This window comes from Otolemur garnettii, unplaced genomic scaffold, assembly GCF_000181295.1.
Source record: "Otolemur garnettii isolate 467f Iridium unplaced genomic scaffold, OtoGar3 scaffold00041, whole genome shotgun sequence".
NCBI lineage: Eukaryota > Metazoa > Chordata > Mammalia > Primates > Galagidae > Otolemur > Otolemur garnettii.
This window is the reverse complement of record NW_003852436.1, coordinates 2,351,130-2,367,077: the sequence shown is the minus strand read 5'-3', so window position 1 is coordinate 2,367,077 and position 15,948 is coordinate 2,351,130.

Below are 15,948 nucleotides of genomic sequence, written 5' to 3'. Positions count from 1 at the left end.
AACAAGCCATGAAAAGGCATAGATGTTTGTCTGCAGCCCTAGGGTCAACATGTTTCCATTTGTGTATATTTTATTTAAAGAAAATAGTGAGTTTATGTGTATGTGTGCGTGTGCTACTCTCTATCACATCTCAGAGACATAATGCTGACATCCAAATAAGAGAATTCCTGGAGTTTAAATTCAGCACATACAATCACTTCTTACATAAGGCACATTTTCAGTAAACATTTGTTGTTTGATTGAGTAAATATATAATCATAAAGTACACTATGCCCTTAGTTGATCTTGTTAAGAGAGTAGTTGGAAACAAGGGCAACAATCAGCATCTTTAAATTTAAAAACTATAATATCCTTTGTTTCTTTTTTGTTTTATTTACATTTATTTGTGCAAATGGAAGACAATAACTAAGTCAGGTATTAAGGGTCAAGTACGAGGAATAGAAAGAAGGCAGAAGCTGAACTGTTGAAGAAGGGAGGGAGTTTATGAAGGAGGAACACTTCGAAGACATTGACCCCACAGAGCAAAAATCCCCACAAGTGTAGGCAGAAAAAGTCTGATGTAGATGCCAGGCTCTTGTCTCAGCACTATGTAGGTAATTCCATTTTGGCAAATTTGATCAGCTATTTGTTTTTTCTTTTTCAATATGATTTTATAGACAGAAAGCTGTTTGAATATGATTTCACACAAGTGGCTTGTCATTCTCTCTGCCTTTTTTTCTTTCTTAAGTTTCTGTTCCAGTAACCTGAATTCAGCAAAATTTGCCACCCATGTATATAATCTTTGAAAAAATTAATTTCTAATTTCAATAAATAACATAGAGGTTTTAAAATAGTCCAAAGAAGAGGTATAACATCTGTGTTAATCTCCTCGGGCTCCCATAACAAAATACCACGCACTATGTACTCTAAACAACAGACACTCATTTTCTCGTGTTCTGGAAGCAGCCAAGTCCAAGATCAAGGTGCCAGGACTGGAGAAGCCTCTCTTTCTGGCTCATAGATAGATAGCCCCCTTCTTTCTGTGGGCTCACATGGTTTTTCCTCTGTGCTCTTGCAGAAAGAGAGAGAATCTTGTGTCTCTTCCTCTCCTTATAAGGACACCAGACATTTTTGATTAATGCTTCACCCTTATGAGCTTGTTTAACCTTAATAACCTCTGAAGTCTATTGCCAACTACAGCCACATTGGGGTTAAGGCAGTGTTTCTCAACCCTTTTTATCTCATGGCACACTCAAACCTGTAATTAAACTTTCACGGCACACTTAAATTATATTGGTTTTTAAAAAAGAGTAAGAAAAAGAATATACTAACTGTGCTTTGAACTTCTTTCAAAAATGATTTAGTTAATGATCCTTAAAATTTTTCACAGCTCACCAATGTGCTGTGGCATACCAGTTGAAAATCACTGGTCTAAGGCTTCAACATATGAATTTTGGAGGTTTACAATTCAGTCCACAGCAACATCTTAACATAGATTGTCTTTATTTTGCAATCAGCTAAATTATGAGTTTAAAAGTGTTCAGACTGGAGATTCTTGAAAACTTAACAACTACATTAGGCTAACTGGTGGGCCAATCCTATTGACTGTGCGTGAATAGACCTTTAAAAAGGCCAAGGGAAGAGTGGGTTTGAGGTCGGTTCATCCTTTTTGCTGCACAACCTACTGGCACAGGAGTCCTTGAAAAAGAGTCCAATTTAAGTAGAATGTTTACTCACCTTTGACCTGCACAGAAGAGCTGCTGAATTTACTGAATGCTAGGAGATGTAATGACCTAAAGAAAAATCAAATGTCTTCACTGTATTAGCAGTTCTAGCCCAAATTTTTCTCGAAAGTTTATTTTTTTGAGACAGAGTCTCACTCTGTCGCCCTGGGGTAGGGTGCCGTAGTGTCACAGCTCACGGCAACCTCAAATTCCTGGACTCCAGTGATCCTCTTACCTCAGCCTCCCAAGTAGCTGGGACTATAGTATCCACCACAATACCCAGTTAGGTTTTTTTTTTTTTTCTATTTTTAGTGGAGATGGGGTCTCACTCTTGGTCAGGCTGGTCTTAAACTCCTGAACTCAGGCAATCCACCAACCTCAGCCTTTCACCGTTCTAGGAGTATAGGACTGAGCCACAATGCCCAACCTTTCTTGAAAGTTTATATGTTCAACTATAGGATTGGTCTCCATATCTGCAAATGCTTTACATTTCCCACGTGCCCAGACATCGCGGGTAATAAAAATCTCCATAGACATTTGTTGGCTTTAAAAACAGATTCCTAAAGGGGAGACAGAGATGTTTCAGATCACTTTTCTGCTTTCATTTTTAACTCTATTGCAAGAACATCTTATTTACAGAGAATTCTCAAAATTTTAATAAGGTAGACACACTATTAAATCAGTCATTCAACTTTGCATTTCTGTATTAATGAATACAAATTTATCTTATTTCTTTTCATCAGTGACATTCTCTTTACTAAGAAATGAAAGATTGAGCAAAACAGTGATTCATTCCTTCTTGTACTGAACATTCTATGGTCTTCAGCATGGTTCTGAGCCATCTGGATTGCTTGGTGTCCCCAGGAATATATCATTAGTTTTGTTCTTTTGGTGATCTGATTTGTTTGAAAGGGTTGTCTATATGTCATTTTTTGTTTTAAGTTCTATTTGAAAGACAGAGGCTAATAAAATTTATGATCATCATTAAAAAGAATCTTCATTGACTTTTAACTTCAATTGAATTTTAACTAGCCCTTTGAAACAATTTACCTAATTTAATAATAACCATGTATTCTTCTATCACTTTACATATACTTCCCATGTGATCCTTACAAATAACCTGGTAAGGTAGGTGTGCAGTCCCATTTGGCACACTATTTTTTAATAGCCATATATGTTTAGTACCTTGTGTAGGGTCTTTCTGGTATTATTTGATAAATATTTATTCATAATTGACTAAACATGAAATTAAGCTATGGAGAGTTTAATTCATCCAAGGGCTGTGCAGTTGGTAAGGCTGTTGTAGGAATTTAGCTCTGTCTGAATTTACAGCCTAAGAGACAAAACTGCTTGGAGTTAATATCAACAACATAGCAAGATCCCCTAACGTGTCTCAGATAACTAGTCCAGAAGTTTTTAAAACAAATTCTAAAGAAGATTTTATGTACACCATAGAATACTATGCAGCCATAAAGAAAGGTGGAGACTTTACCTCCTTCATGTTTACATGGATGAAACTGGAATATCTTCTTCTTAGCAAAGTATCACAAGAATGGAAGAAAAAGTATCCAGTGTACTCAGCCCTACTATGAAACTAATTTATAGCTTTCATATGAAAGCTATAACCTAATTATAGCCTAAGAATATGGGGAGGGGAGGGGAGGGGGCTGGATGGGTGGAGGGAGGGTGATTGGTGGGATCACCTCTATGGTTTATCTTAAAAGGGTACAAGTGAATCTTTCTAAAAGTAGAATATAAACGTCTTAACACAATAACTAAGAAAATGACATAAAGGCTATGTTAACCAGTTTGGTGGAAATATTTCAAATTGTATATGAAAACACCACACTGTACCCCATGATTGCATTAATGTACACAGCTATCATTTAATTTAAAAAAAGATTTTTTTCTTCCAAATGAAATTTCTCATGAGGTAATTGAAGCACTATTTCTTTTGTTCTATTTATAAAAATAATGAAAATGTAGATATTTCTTATTTTTCTAATTTCCAAAATACTAAGGGGATATGAAATTTTGTTACGTGGACACTTGTATAACACTTAAGTCAGGGCTTTTAGTGTGCCCATCGCCAGAAAAGTGTTCACTGTAGCCAGTAAATAAGTTTTTACCTCTCATCCCCTCCCAATCTCCCTTTCTAGCATTCCAACATCTTTTACATTTCCTTGTGCCAGATGTGCTCATCATTTAGCTACCAATTACTAGTGAGTAAATTTTTCTATTCCTGAGATTATTTGCTTACGATGATGGTCTCCAATTCCATCCAAGTTGCTGAAAAAGACATTATTTTATTCTTTTTCAAGGCTGAAAGCTTCATGGGAAGGCCCTGGAGCTTCATGGGAAGAACTACAGGAGCTGGTGTTGGTGCCAGAGTATTTCATGGTGTATAACCTATATGTACCACATTTTCTTTATCCATTCACCAGTTAATGAGTACTTAGACTGATTCTATATTTTTATAATTGTGAATTGTGTTGCGATAAACACTTGGGTCTTTTTAAGAAAAAGAACTTGTTTTCCTTTGATTAGATACTCAGCCATAGGGTTACTAGATCAAATAGTACGTCTACTTTTAGTACTTTCATAAATCTCCATACTGTTTTCAATAGAAGTTCTACTAGTTTATAATCCCATGAACAGTGTGTAACTTTTTACCTCATCTTTGTCAGCATCTATTGTTTTTGATTTTTTTCATAATGACCATTCTGACAGGGGTATAATGTGGTTTTAATTTGTATTTCTCTGATGATTAGTGGTGTTGAGCATTTCTTCCATGTAGTTATTGGCCATTTGTCTATCCTCTTTTGGAAAACTTTTGTTCATGTCTTTTGCCCACTTTTGATGGGGTAGTTCGTTTTCTTCCTGCTGATTTATTTGAGTTCTTCTAAGATTCTGGATATTAGCCCTTTATCAGGCATATAGTTTGCAAACATTTTCTCCCATTGCACAGATTATCTAATTGATCTGTTTAATATTTCCTTTGCCATATAGATTTTTAATATAATTAAGCCCCATTTTTAAAATTTTTTTGTTGCTGTTTATGCCTTCTCTAGTGTGATCTCAGAAGATACATGGTATGATTTCAATTTTTTAAAATTTGCCAACACTTGTTTTGTGGCCTAAGACATGATTAATCTTGGAGAATGTTACATGTGCTGATGAGAAAATATATATTCAGTGGTTTTGGAGTAGAATGTCCTGTGAATATGTTAGGTCCATTTATTTTATAGTCTTGTTTAAGTCTTGAGTTTCTTTATTGATTTTCTGCTTTATTGATCTGTCTAGCTCTGTTAGTCTAGTATTGAAGTCCCTTGCAATTACTCTGCTACTGTTTATTTCTTTGCTTAGATCTAGTAGAATTTGCTTTATGAATCTGGGACCTCCTGTGTTAGGTGCATATATATTTAGGATTGTTATGCCTTATTATTTAATTGTTCTCTTTATCATTATATAATGACCCACTTTGTCTTTTTTTTAACCTATTGTTCATTTAAAGTCTATTTTATCTGATATAAGAAAGGCTACACCTGCTCACTTTTGTTTTTTGTTTGCATGACATTTTTTTTTTCCAACCATTTACTTTGAGTCTGTGTGAATCCTTGAAAATTAGATGTGCTTCTTGGAGATACCAGATACTAGGTTGTGCTTTTTTCTCCATTCAGCCATTCTATTTCCTTTAAGTCAGCAGTTCTCAACCTGTGGGTCATGACCCACAGGAACTGTATTAAAGGATCACAGCATTAGGAAGGTTGAGAACCACTGCTGTAAGTGAAGACTTAAGACCACGTTCAGTTTTAGTATTGACATGTGGTAAACTATTCTGTTCATCATGTTGAATGATATCTTGTTGTTTTGTTTTCCCTCTTGTGCTTTTGTTTTATAAGAGCTGTGAGCTTTAAGTTTTAAGTGTTCTTACACTAGTGTGTATCTATCGTGCTGTTTCATGTATAGTGTACTGTTGAGCATTTCTTGTAGGGCAGGTCCAATAGTGACAATACAGATCTTTTTCACTGGGTACTCCCTCACTTAATGAGAAGAAGTCCCTGGGTAGTACTTCTGTGGCATACTCTGGAAGCTTGACCCAGTGGGGAGTAGCAGTTGCACTGATGTGGCTGTTCTGTCATTCCCCTGTGTTGTCCCGTTCCCCTGTGATTGTTACAATCCAAGCCAATGCTGGATGATATTTGAATAAAATGGTAGATTGTTTTCCAGGCTGCTATTGGAAGCTCAGGTAGGCAGCTAGACAAGTCCCTCTCCATGGAGGTTGGCATTGGGTGATTATTCTTACTGGGTCTCCCTATGCTGCTGGCAATGGTAGCTGTGTAGGGCTATCTAGGCTGTGGTCATGGCTATCAGGTCTGAGAGCATTTGCTGCAACCAGGTCCAGGTGCAATGGTGGCTTGAGGCCAGTAGGTCAATGGTGGAACATTGGACCTCAGGGCTAATCCTGCCAGGAAGCTGGCAATAGTCTTCAGGATGGGACTGCATATCCTACTGGCAGCAGAGGAGCCTCAGAGGTTGGATCATGGTGCCATTGTGGCACTGGAACACAATCACAAAGTCTGACAACAGTGCAGGAACCTGGGAGTTGAATCTGTGGGGCTCATCAGATGCTGATGCTGATGAGCATCCAGGTTGCCTAGTGCCTCCAGGGTGGAGCCATAATGCCCAATGTTAGTGCTAGAACCATGGTGGCAGGGTCTTGGGGCTCAGCAGTGACACTGGAGGCTTGGATGTGGGTTGAGAGACCCAATAGCAGTGGGGCAGCCTTGGAATTAGAGACATGGGGCCCAGTGCAGTGCTAGAGCCTCTGAAATGGAGCTGTGGGTCCTAACAGTATCCCTAGAGACTCAGAGGCTAGGACACATGGCCCAGCAGTAGCACTGGAGCCTCAGGGGTGGGGAAATGGCCCTGGGAATGGCCCTGGAGCTTCATGGGAAGAACTACAGGACCTGGTGTTGGTGCCAGAGCCTCAGAGATAGAGTACAGGGCCCAGAGACAGTAGGAGAACCTTAGGGCCAGGGCTGCTGGGCTGGGCATGAGTGCAGTAATTACAGACACAGAGCTACAGAGCCAGGTGGCAGCCTAAGGATTGCAGAGATGAGGGATGGATTTTCTCCCTGGCCAGGTCCTGCAGAAACTGCAGTCACTGCCTCAAGGCTTCTCAGGTGGCTTCTGTGGCACCTATTTTCCTCAGATCCGCTGTTGGGAGATGGGTTTTAGGTTTCTAGTCACTGGCCACCCAAGAGTATCCACTGTCCCTGCTTCCTCCTTGGTTGGCTGCTGGCAGGGTGAAGAGGAGGTGGCTGCAGCAAAGCCAAGCCCTGAATAGTCCTGGTGCTCTAGACTTGAGAGCTGAGAGTGGCATCTGTTGCAGCAACCCAAGATGGGACCCACCAGATCCCTGCTGTGCCTGCTCTCAGGTACAATGTCGCTGAACAGATGCTAAGTAGCTCCCCAATTGGTCCAGAGGTCTGCAGTGGTGGTAGGTGGTAGGGGTCCTTTCATGGCTTGGGCCATGGAACCTGTGGGGTGGGAGTGAGTGTAGTACCCCAAGGTTCTCTTCTCCTATTCTTCACCACATGTTGATGCCTTTTCCAGGTACCGTCTGATCTTGCTCAGTTGATCATCTTGTCACTTTTGCCTTCATTCTGAATGTCCTCCATCACTTCTCTGGTGATTCACAGTGCTCTTTCCATGAAGGCCCATCTGTAGGTCTGCATCTACCTTTAACTTTCATCCTCACCTTGAGAGGTACAGTGAAGGCTGCTTCTAGGCCATCATCTTGCCCATCCCCCTTTTCTTATATTCTCTACTTTGTGACATATTTGAGTGTTAGAATATTAAAGTTTAATAAATTGAGTCAATTGTACTATAGGAATTTCTTTCCTAAGGCAATTTGATAGTGAATTATTTGCTGTATAATAGAATCACATGGACAATTTTTAGAATTCCTGATGTCCAGGTCATACCTCAGTCCAATCAAATCAAAACCCCCTGAGGATAAGGCTAAGGCAGCAGTACATTTTACAGCTCCCCAAGTGTTTTCAAATAAGATCATGTTTGAATCTAGTCCAATAGAAGAAAAAAACAATCCACTGCTAATACCTCTTCCCAGGTGAATGCTGTCTTTCCCTCAGCCACCTCTTTCTCTCAATCACTTATTGCCTTAGTTTTTTCCCCTTGATTTTAAATTACTTGAATTATTTTACTAGCTCATTTGTAGCTCTTTGTCACATTCTTTATATGTACAAATGAATTAAAAGCAAAATTGTAATAAAAGTCAGACCTGTTCTATATAAAGCTTCTTTCTGATAGTTATAGGCAGCAATACTATAATATATGTGAAGTGGCCATGTTCTAAATTAAAGTATTCAACTCAGAGTAAGAAATTTAATTAATACAGACTTCCTTGCAAACATCATTTAATGTGGACACTTTTTCTATTTTGAGCTAATAATAATACCCATTCATCAGAATGACAGAATTCACCACTCTAATTTTAAATTCATTTGTAGGTAGGGTGTTCAATGCCTGTGGTTTTAAAGACCTATCTACACTTTTATTTAGGATTTCAACATCATAATAGAATATACTAAAAATTGTTGATTTTTACTCTCATATTGAAAATTTTAGATTATCTTCCTTTTTTAATAACAACTATAGTTATTATTTAAAATTCCCCAAAAGTCATTTAAAAAAATTACTGGAAGTGCATCATAAGGCTCTAATACACAATTACAGCTTAGCTGCATGCAATTGTCAACTTCCATTACTACATGAAAAGTTTCAACTTTCCCTAAACTCAATATGATTGAAAGAAGACAAGATTTCTATTATTTAGAATAAAGACTATTAACGTCTACATACACGCACACTCACACATATCAGACCAAACATAAAGAAAAATGCTAGATAAAATATTTTCTTAATATTGAAGAGTTTATGATATAGAAAAGTTCACGATATAAGAAACAACAACAACAACAACAGAGAGGTGAGCAGAGCATTCAAAGCCTAGTTTGGCCCAGAAGTCCATAATCCCATAATGTTTGTTTCTATCCAAAGGTCACATGTTGAAACCTAATGTCCAATGTAATGGTATTAGTTGGGGCCTTTGAGAGGTGGTTAGGTCATTAGGGTGGAGGTCTCATGAATATAATTCGGGTTATTATGTGTCATGAAGGTTTTGAGATATACAAAAGTCAATAAATATAAAATCCATGCAGATGGAAACAAACTCCTTCCAGCAACACTGAGAAACCAAACAAAGTAAAACTTGCATGGGTGAATCAGAAAGGATGCTGTTGACTGTGTTTTTCAGAACTGAAACAATAGACCATAACACAGTCTGTCTCAAAACGTTCATTGTGACCTATATGAGAGATCCCAGAGAGATCCCAAGTCCTTTCTACTATATAGGGTACAACAAAAAGACACCTATTTTATGAGTCAGGAAGTAGGACCTCATCAAACATTGAATCTGTTAGCGCCTCAATCCTGGACTTCTCAGCCTCCAGAATTATGACAAATAATTTTCTGTTATTTACAAACCATCTAATCTAAGACACATTGTTATATCAATCCAAATAGATTAAGATAGAACTTTAAAACTGAGCTATGATTTTGATGAACTTGTGGAGTAGGAGATCAGAAATCCTAGCTAAGGGCTTGCTGAAGTGAGAAGATCTAATAAGAAACAACTTGCTTTAAAACTGGCACACAATAGGCTAACTTTTCTGTATAAGTTTGAGTCCCAAAAGGCTATACCTTCAGAACAAGAAGGAATTAAAAATAAGCCTACCCCTTCTCCACCAAATCTCATGACTTGCCAAATTTACATTGGCACTAAGCAGATTAGAAAGAATGTATGTAAGAAAACTTTCTTGAGCTATTATAACATGGGTGCTGTATTTGAAGCTATTATTTTTTATCATCAGACTGCACCAAGAAAGGATAAATTGTAAATTTAAAGTAGTATTGAACTAATAGTGCTCCTAAATCCCTGAGAGAAACAAATGCAAGTCATTTCTAGAAGATACACAGATCTTAAGCTTCCTAATTAATTTTTTCAAGAACAAGGAGCAACATACAAATAAAGATAAGCAAGTATACAAAGAAATAGTCATAGCAACAAACAACAATAAGAAGAAGAAATAAAGGAAGACTACAAATACTGCCCTTATTAGATGTCTTATGAAAATGATATTGACTGTGCATAAAAGAAACAAAAGAGAAACCTGAAGGTATACATGAGAGAGAAAAATATAATAACTCAGAAAATTTGGAAAAGAGTGTAAAGAACTTTAAAAAATGAAAATATCTGAAAAAATACATCAACTGAAAAGAAAAACTCAATAGCTAGATAAGGCAACGTATTCTACAAAACAGAAAAGATAATTATTAGTGTATTTGAGGGTAAGTTAGAAAAAATTACTCACAATTTAGAATGGTGAAAAAGAAGTGAAAATTTAAAAGAAAAAAATAGAGCAGAGTGGTTAAGAGATAGGAAAAATAAAGTGGGGGAAAGCCTTGCATACATCTTACTGTAGTTCCTGAAGAAGAGAAAATGGAGTATAGGCAGTATTTGAAGAAATTATGGTGTTTCTGAATAAAGAGAAGGCTAGTATCCACAGAATTGGTCATCCAATATACTTGATTATTAAAATCTTTCTCTCCTGAGGTCACCCTTTGGTGGACATTCACATAGGACATTAAATGTATTCATGTTTTTCTCCCATTCACAAAGGTCAGTCCACCAATCACTTCAATAATATCTTTGTCATCAATTTTCCAATCACATTTCTTAGTTTCTGACTATCCAGCCAAACCAAACCATCAACTACATACGGTCCATGAATCATATTCAGTTGCACTTAGAGTCATTTCTTCTTCCAAGCAAAATACACCAGACACTGCCCAAGAGCTCTTCCCAGGGAAAGGATTTTCCTTCACCACTGTGCAGAGATGTCCTAGAAAGTGACTGTGGTACTGCAGCTGTCCACTTTCAGCTGTGCAGAACTACCTATAAACCAAGGCTGGGTTCAGACTGAGTGAGAGGGGTGAGAGAAGGCAATGTGGTGGGAGTAGAGACTATTGGCTTTTGTGTCACTTCTCTGTGTAACTTTTTTGTGCCTTTGGGACCTACTTGAGCCCAGTCTTATGTACTCCACTTCCAGTTGACCATGGAATGCTGTTGTGCTCTTCAAGCTCCATAGCCTGAGGGGTTATACATAACTCAGTACATGTTGAGCAGCTCAGATTTCAGGGTAACTTGGTGGCCTGTGGTTAAACATTCAGCTACTGGGGACCAGTAGTAGGCCAAGAACTGTTTCTCAAGAGAAGAGTAGTGATTTACAGAGAATAGCAGTGCTTTGCCCCCAAATCCTAATAGTCTGTGCTATGGTTTATCTGCAAGGGCTTGGAAAAGGCTCCAAACAGCATCTTTATCTGCCACTTCAGGCACCCTCAGATCTATTGGATCATGTGGCCCAAGGGCAGAGTAGTTTCTGTGGCAGCCTGGACTTGTTGCAGAAGCTACTCTTGTTCCAGTCTCCAATGAGAACTAGCAGTTTTTTAGATCACTCAGAAAACGGGCTAGAGTGGCACACCACAATGAGCAATGTGTTGCCTCCAAAATTCAAAAAGGCCCACTAGGCATTGTGAATGTATTTTTTTTTCTTTTTGTTTGTATGAGGGGCCAGATGCAGTAACTTATCTTTTATCTTATCATTCTCAAACTTGGCCAGCCCCACACCACTGGACCTGTAGAAATTTCACTAAGATAGAAATCCTCTGAATTTTGGTCAGATTTCTTTCCTACCTGCTGACACATAAATGTCTCATTAATAAATCTAGAGTAGTTGCTACTTCTTGCTCACTAGCTCTAATCAGCATAATGTCATCAATGTAATGGACCAACATAATGTCTTTTAGAAGAGAAAGATCTTCAGTTTTCCTGTAGGCTAAATTACAGCATTAAACTTAAGAATTGATAGTACCCTAATATATAAGAGTGAAAGTAAAAACTGCTTCTGGTGTTCTTTACAAAATTGTATGGAGAAAAAAGTATTTGCCAGATGATCAATGGCTACATATCAAGTTTCAGGGATTTGCTCTGTCAACAAAATCTTATCTGAAACAGCAGCTGCAATTGGAGTAACCTTCTGGTTAAGTTTATAGTCATCCACCGTCATTCTCCAATATCCATCTGGTTTACAATGATCCACTGTCATTCTCCAAGAACCATCTGGTTTGTGCAAGGCCAAATAAGTGAGCTGAACAGTGATGTGGTAGCAATGGTAGATTAATGATATGAATGTTCAGTGTAGTGGGATTCCTCCTCAAAGATACCCAGTATCCCCTTCATTCAATCGGTTGTGGGTCTGTAAATTGACTCAAATATATATGATAATTTATTGATGGGATGCAGTTTTCTGTTTTGGTGATTCAAGTTAGACATCTTTTCATTTGGCCTAGAACCTTTCTGCTTATACGGATCAAGTAAGCTTAGTAGATTGCCCCTTTGATCACTTATAGTTATACCAACAATCAATCGGCCATTGCTATAGGTCTGTGAATCAGATTATTCTGATGACAGAATAATAATAATTAATAATAACAAATAATAATATGTAATAATATATAATAAATAAATAATAATAAATAAGGCAGGCATGGCTACTTTAATTAGATATATATAGTATATTATATTATTCTCCAAATACTTTTTGTTGACATTTCTAATCCATCATAAATCAATATTAATTATACATATGTTGTTTGAAGATTAATTTTATATGTCAACTTGGCTGGTCTATGGAGCTTTGTTGTTTGGTCAAACACCAGTTGAGAGCATCCTGTGACCCCAGGTGCAGTGGCTCATGCTTTTAATCCCAGCACTTTGGCAGGCTGAGGCGGGAGGATCTCATGAGGCCAGGAGTGTGAGACTAGTCTAAGAAACATAGCAAGATGTTCATATCTATAAAAGTAGAAAAATCAGCTGAAGCATGGTGGCACACACCTGTAGTCCCAGCTTCTGAGGAGACCAAGGATTGCTTGAGCTCCAGAGTTTGAGTCTGCAGTGGTCTGTGATGACCCCCCTCCTTGCACTCTCTAGCACAGACAACAGCACAAGACCCTGTCTCAAAAAAAAAAAAAAAGTGTTGTAAAGATGTTTTGTATATGTATGTGATTAACACCCAGAATCAACTGACTTTATGTAAAAGATATTGCCCTTGACATTGCAGGTGAGCCTCAGTCAATTAATTGAAGGCCAAAGAACAGACGATCGAGGTTTCCCAGAGAAGAAGGAATTCTGCTTCAAAAGTGTAATAGAAACCCTACCCTAGTTTCCAACCTGCAATATGTCCTATGGATTTCAGACTCAAGATGCCAACACGACCTTTTATCTGAATTTCCAGGCTATTGGCCTGCTATACTGATCAGACTTACCAGTTCCCGCAATGATATAAGCCAATTCCTTAAAATAATTCTCTTTACATATACGTATATTATGGTAATTCTGTTTCCCTGGAGAACTCTGTTTCTTACACATTTTGGTACTGAGAGTGGTTCTGGAGGAATAGAATCTCAGGGATGAGTTTTCTAAATTGGTTCCGGGGTTCCTGAAATTGGTTGTCTAATATGACTCATTTTAAAAGCACTAATGAATCTACTGTCAATAGTAAAGAGGGCACTGATAGTGGAAATAATGAGGAAATAGAAAGGAGCAAAATACCACTATTTCATTGGCTAGTTCTTCTTAATTGCACTTGAAAGAAAAATGGTAAAAGAAGAGTTTGAGCGTAAGTCCTCATAAATTTCCAGCTCTAGGGTTGCATAAATGATTTGAAAGTTTCTACTTCTGCCCAAAAAGAAAATCTTATCTCTGTAGCTGTAGAGCTGAGATTTCTTTAAAAACAAATAAAACACCAGACTCTCATTCTGTGAGTCACTGAATTATAACATAAATTCAATTTCCCAACTCACAGAGTTCTACTGTTAAAGCGAGAGTATTAACTATGAAGGATTAGGATCCTAAAAGTTGGAATAGGTACATATGGACAGATCCTAATTAAGCTGGGGATCAATTGACTTTATGTAAAAGATATTGCCCTTGACAGTGGACCTCTACATTGGACCTCTACATTCCAATGCATCTTCTTTGTTTTGTTTTGAGACACAGTCTTGCTCTGTCGCCCTTGGTAGAGTGTCATGTCATCATAGTTCACAGAAACCTCAAACTCCTGCGCTCAAGAGATCCTCTTGCTTCGGCCTTCCAAGTAGCTGGAAACACCCAGCTATCTTTGGAGATGAGGTTTCCCTCTTGCTCGGGCTGGTCTCAAACTGGTGAGCTCAGGCAATCTACCCACCTTGGCCTCCCAGAGTGTAATGAATCTTCTTTGAAGATAAGAACACTCTATATTGCCATCTGGGGAGGTTAACCCAAAGAACCTGTAATGGCCTCCCCCAAAATAATTGCCATGCAGGAGACTCTGATGATCTTAAGGTGCCACCTTTACCACCTGTCTTTGGTTCTAGACCTATATAAAGACATAAGTCTTAGCAGGTCCCCAAAGGTAAGGTACAAAGTGTGCTATACTTCAAAAGAACTACTTAATTTTTCTATTTTATCTACACAGAAATATGAATAGTAAGCGTGGAAAAATGGAGGAAGGAGCATAAAGTTGAACCAGGGAGAAATTATTAAAATGGGTCTACTAAGCAGATACATATGTAAATGTGGTAGCCTGAAGGTCAACTTTTTCAACAAAAGCCCATAACAGGCTGAATGTTGGGCTGAAATGTGGACCAAAAGGTGGCTAGGCTAAATGAAATTCAAATGCCAGAACATCCTTAGGATACTATAGAGTACAGCTTAAAAAAATTGAAATGTTAGGGTGGACTTATGTCAGACATGATCACTGACTCCAGGACACAGCTTTCAAGATGTGAAGAATAAATTTGAGGGGAGCCCTACATCTTTAAAGAGCTCTGTGGTTGCTCTTCTCTGAAAGAAATTACAGGGAGAGCTGCTGACACTGAATTGGGATCCTTAAATCCAGTGGAGATAATTGGATTCTGGAGTTTCAGGGGCCAAGTGGTGGTACTTAATCACTAAAGACAAGGCAGGCATGGTTGCCTCAATTATATATATATATATATATATGTGTGTGTGTGTGTGTGTGTGTGTGTGTGTATACAATGTAAAATTATGCAAATATGCACCTTTGAGTAGGTATATTTTCCACCATATGACATGAAAAGCAAAACCATAGAAGAGGGCCAGGCACAGTGGCTCACACCTGTAATCTTAGCACTGTGGGAGGCCGAGGCAGGTGGACTTCTTGAGCTTAGGAGTTTGAACCGGCCTGAGCAAGAGCAATACTCAATCTCTACTAAAAATAGAAAAATGACCTGGGTGTGGAGGCACAAGCCCACAGTCTTCCACGGATTTCTTGAGCCCAAGAGTTTGAGGTTGTTGTGAGCTATGATGCCATAGCACTCTACCCTGGGTGTCAGAGCAAGACACTAAGGGAAAAAAAAAAGAAAAACAGAGGAAATGATTATATTAAACTAAATTAAAATTAAAGCTTTCAGTTTATTAAGAAATAACAATTTGGGCAGTGCCTGTGGTTCAGTGGGTAGGGCACCAGCCCCATATACCGAGGGTAGAGGGTTCAAACCTAGCCCTGGCAAACTACAACAAAAAAATAGCTGGTCCTTGTGGCAGGTGCCTGTAATCCCAGCTTCCTGGGAGGCGGAGGCAAGAGAATCGCCTAAGCCTAGGAGTTGGAGGTTGCTGTGAGCTGTGTGACACCATGGCATTCTACCATGGGTGATGAAGTGAGACTCTGTATCTAAAAAAAAAAAAAAAAAAAAAAAGAAGTCCAGTGGTGATACTGTGTACTCACAAGAATTTGCGCTAGAAAATACCATGTGCCAGACAAGGAATGAGGGCCGATGATGACAATAAAGGTAGGCATGGGCCAGACTGGGGGCCTCAAATGCCTCCTTAAAAGGCTAGGACTTTGGCTTGGCACCTGTGGCTCAAGTGGCTAAGGTGCCAGTCATGTACACCTGAGCTGGCCAGTTCGAATCCAGCCCAGGCCCACCAAACAACAATGATGGCTGCAACCAAAAAATAGCCGGGCATTTTAGCAGGCACCTGTAGTCCCAGCTACTTGGGAGGCAGAGGCAGGAGACTCGCTTGAGCCCAGGAGTT